The sequence below is a fragment of the Triturus cristatus genome, chromosome 7, assembly GCF_964204655.1.
Source record: "Triturus cristatus chromosome 7, aTriCri1.1, whole genome shotgun sequence".
NCBI classification, from domain to species: Eukaryota; Metazoa; Chordata; class Amphibia; order Caudata; family Salamandridae; genus Triturus; species Triturus cristatus.
Window position 1 is genome coordinate 1,216,189,960 of NC_140590.1, and position 4,915 is coordinate 1,216,194,874.

A 4,915-nucleotide genomic window follows, 5' to 3' on the forward strand; every position below is an offset into this window, starting at 1 on the left:
TTGTAAATAACAATGCCGTTTCTTTAAATGTTTTAAAAACAAAAACAATGTCATGAGCAATGCCAATAGCTCTAACTTTAACAATGCCGAGACCATTGCATTGTAAATGCTTGTTTGTCTGGCCTCGGGTTAATATCCTGCTGTGCAGTGTTGGTTGGCCCATTACGTCTTGAGCAATTTTATAGATAGCCAAACTCCACCGGAAGGTGTTGTTGCAGAGCTACTTTGTGATGAGGTAAGATACCTGTAATGTGCGCTCACTGACACTTCCATTGCATCTCATTTAAATGTTAGAGCTGCTTTGCTGGACTCATAACAAATATGCTGCTCCTGTTCCCCAGCTTGCTATAGTAAGCAGGAGTCCCTGTAGCTTTCTTCAATCTGTCACACTGCTCTCCTTTCTGTGCCCTTCAAGCCAGCAAACAGTTTGGTACATAATTACCACGAGGAGTGCTGCATATTTTGCTTGCTCGCCCCTTCCAAAACAGGACATGCGAGATGGAGCAACACATCTTCGACTGAACAATAAGCACTTCAAAACAAGCCTCAACACAAAAAATCGGTGGTGCAACGCACAAAAAATCGGTGGTGCAACGCATCGGGGAGGTCATGCAGGACTATCTCACCCACAATAGCAACGCTGACACCTCGCAGGCGACACAATGGGCGGCATTGAAGGCCGTCCTACGGGGGGAATTCATCTCTATCTCTGCGGCCGAGAATAAGGAGAGACAACTGAAGAGGGATGAGTTGACGGCTCAAGTTCGGGAGCTCGAGCAGGTCCACCGCCGTACGGGAGCGCCGAGGGTCTGGAGACAGCTGAAGGCAGCGCGGAAGCTCCTCTCGGCTCTGGATCTTGATAGGGCGGAGTACGCCGCCTTACGTCTGAAACATGCCTATTACACTGGGGGGGACAGATGTGGCAAGCTCCTGGCACATCGGCTCCGGGTCGCGCAACAGCGCAACGTCGTGAAAGAATTGGTGGGCGCGGACGGGAGGGTTGTCTCCGGGGACGCGGAGGTAGCGGAGTCTTTCCGCGGCTTCTATGAAGCGCTGTATGCTGAGGAGCCCTCCCCGCCACGGGAGGCCGATAGCTATTTGGAGTCGGTGACCCTCCCGGCACTGGATCCGGCTCAGGCTAACCACCTGGAGCGGGACATCCATGTAGAGGAAGTGATTTCGGCTATTGCGCGGCTGAAACATGGCAAGGCCCCAGGCCCGGACGGGTACACGTCGCTATTCTATAAGACTTTCTGCACGGCCGTGGCCCCTGTCCTTACGCGGCTGTTCAACTCTTTCTCCGAGCCGGGAGCCATCCCTCCGGATCTTCTGAGGGCGACGGTCGCGGTAATCCCGAAGCCTGGGAAGGACCGGGCCCTTTGCGGCTCATACCGGCCCATCTCGCTCCTAAATGTCGACCTCAAGTTGTACACGGGGATTCTCGCAGCCAGGCTGGGTCCACACCTCCCCGACCTGGTGGAGGCGGACCAGGCTGGTTTTGTGCCCGGTAGACAGACGGTTGACAACACCAAGAGGGTGACACATGTTCTGGAGAAGGCCTCAAGGATCTCGGGGGAGCGGATGTTGTTATCCGTTGATGCAGAGAAGGCCTTCGACAGGGTGCACTGGCCGTATCTCGAGCGGGTCCTCGGGAAACTGGGAATCGGCGATAAGTTCCGCACCATGGTATTTAATTGCTATAAGCATCCCTCAGCGTCGGTGCGGGTAAACGGGTGTAGCTCTGGCGGCTTTGCCATCGAGCGCGGCACGCGGCAGGGCTGCCCTCTCTCGCCGCTTCTGTTTGCCCTCTACATGGAGCCGTTTGCTCAGAGGATTCGTGATAATCCGGATGCCGTCGGGGTCCGGATGGGCCAGTACGCCCACACAGTCAGTCTCTACGCGGACGATGTCCTGCTGACCTTGGACGACCCTAGGAGGTCACTGCCTGCTTGCCTCCGGGAGTTGGACGCCTTCGCGGGGGTGGCCGGCTTCAAAATGAACATGAGCAAGTCGATGGCGCTGGACGTGTCCCTGGCTTCGGACACCAGGAGGGACCTTCAACGGCTCTTCCCCATGCAGTGGTCTTCGTCCACGGTGCCGTATCTGGGGATTCTGCTGGCGCCTACATTGTCGGAGATGGTTACGGCCAATTATGCCTCCCTCAGCAGGAAGATCAGGGACGAGCTTGGCCGCTGGAACAAGGGCCTGCTGTCCTGGCTGGGACGAATCGCGGCGATCAAAATGACGGTGCTGCCCCAGATACTATATCTTTTCCGAGCCCTTCCGCTCCAACCCCCGGCGGGTTGGCTACGGCAAATGCAGGCTGACATCTCACGCTTTGTCTGGCAGGGCCGCAGGCCACGCATGAAGAGGGTCCTCTCCACGCTTGCTCCGGAGGCGGGGGGTCTTGGCATTCCCGACCTCCGTAAGTACTTCCAGGCGGCACAGCTACGCTATCTGGTGGAGTGGAGCAGGTGGGAGTCCGACAAACATTGGCTCTTCCAGGACCAGGCAGTGGCGGGCCGCACCTTACAGGAGGTTCCATTCCTGCGCCGCGTGCACCGCCCCGCTAATCTCTACGCTTCCTTTGTTACGCGGGTCCCCCTGCGTGTGTGGGACGCGGTCTGTGAGGCCAGGGGCTTCACCACCTTCCCTTCGCCGTTCACCCCCATTGCGGGCAACCCGGACTTCTCCCCTGGGATGGAGCCGGGGGTTTTCTCCCACTGGGTGCAGGCTGGCTGCAGGGCACTCTTCCAGATCTATGGCCCGGAAGGAGTGGTTCCTTTTCAGCAACTCCGCCAGGAGTTCGGCCTGACGGAGCTGGACAGATTACGTTACATGCAAGTTCGGCATTGGGCCCTCCAGCCTCAGGTGCGTGCTGCCGCGGCCCGTCCAATTACACCGTATGAGCGGTGGCTGGCTACTCGGACCTCCGACGCTAAACTGATTACTGATCTGTACAAACACCTACAACCCCCGCCGTCTCACTACTACAATCCGGGGAGGGAGCGTTGGCATAGGGAATTGGGTAGGACACTCAGCCACAAGGAATGGGACAAGATTGCGTATCGGGCGCGGCACTCGGCATACCACACGGGCCTTACGGAGACCTTCACTAAAGTGTCCACATACTGGTATTACACCCCGGAGAGACTGTATGAGATGCATAGACACACTGACAAGGGGTGCTGGCGGAGCTGCGGGCAGGAGGGTACCCTTACACACATCCTATGGGATTGCCCAGTGCTGACCGCTTACTGGAAGGAAGTCCTGGACGAGGTGGATGAGCACTTCGGGATAGAGCTGCCGCGCCTCCCGGCGTATGTCTTGCTGGGCCTCCCCAATGACCTCATGTACCCACTGAAATCCCGTAGGGGTAGGCAGATTGCGATAGCGCTGGGGTCTGCGGTTCAGAACATTCTGATCCACTGGCGCACATCCACCGTCCCCTCCATCACCGGTTGGTTGCACAGACTCTGGCATGTGCTGGGGATGGAGAAGCTGTCGCTTACGGTTGCGGGGGAGGTAGGCCAATTTGAGGAGCTATGGCAACCCTTTCTAGCGCTGCTGTCCACTGAATTCCGGGAGCTCACCTGCCCGAGGTATCTTCGGCTTCTCAGGCTGCGGCCGCCGGTGACCCCGGCGGACTAGCTTACATGTGAGATGGGGACCCCTCCGGGGGGGGGGGGGGGTGCGGGGCTTCCTGGTTAGGGCCACTCTGCTGCGGGGCCATAGGACGGGGGGAGGGGGGAGTGTTGTTGTTTTTGTTTTTGGGAGGGTGGGGGACGGGAGGGGGGGGATCGTGTTCTGATGAGGTGCTGATTGGGGGGGGTTTCTATTGCTCCGCTTCTGGGTGTCGGATACGCGCGTGGGATTCCACAGCTTGTAACTCTTGCGTTCATTTACTGTGCTCTTCCCTCTGCGCCAACGCTTCACTTACTGCTAACCCTCTGGAGATGCATCCCTTCTTTTTTTGATTGTATTCCATGTATCCTGCCCCCTGTCCCCCTCCCCCATGGTTTGTTTTGTCTCAATAAAACGTTTTAAACAGAAAACAAGCCTCAAGAAGGGGTATAGAGATAATTTACAAAATGACAATTAAAATAATGCATGCACCAGCAAAGGCCATAAGTCTGTCTTTTTAATCAACAAATCACTGGCTGAGTGCATGGATAAGTGAGTGAATTTAAATAAGTGCTACTTGGATAGATTAGTGGATGAATAGAAGAATGCATGGATCATGGAACGGGCAAATGCACAGAGTATTACCTACGCATGAGCAATTTAATGGGTGAATAAGATAATGAGAATGCATGGATGGGCAAATTAGTGAGCAAGTAGATGAGAGAATGGATACTTAAAGACAAGTTAGTGAGTGCATGAGGATATAAGTAAGTGTATTTAACTTACTCGCTCCTTCACTCATAAAACCACTAGTGTACTTACGCCAGCAACCTCATTCATACCTCACTGCAACATGCACCAGTAACCTTCCTCGCACCTGCAATGGAAGTTGCAAAGTATTCTCATTTGCACCTCACTCACACAACTGGAACTTCCACCAGTAAGCTCACGCTCACCTCACTCACACCTTTACTGTCACTTGTACCAGCACTTGTACTGGCACTTTAACTCTCATATGCACTGACATCATTAATCTGTCTCACAGCAGCACTGACCTCTGCTCTAGTACTAGCATTCACCCCTGTACTCCTACTTGCACTCACAGTATTCTGACACTTGCAACAGTAACATCTGGTCACTACTAGATAATTTCAATACAATTCATTGGTGGCTTCATGCAGCGTCTCAGTCTCTCGCAGCCACACTCACTGCCACACTCAATGCAGAGTGATGAAGGGCGGTGATTTCTAATCCTCAAAGAGCAGAAATATCTCTAGGGAGACTCCTGGTC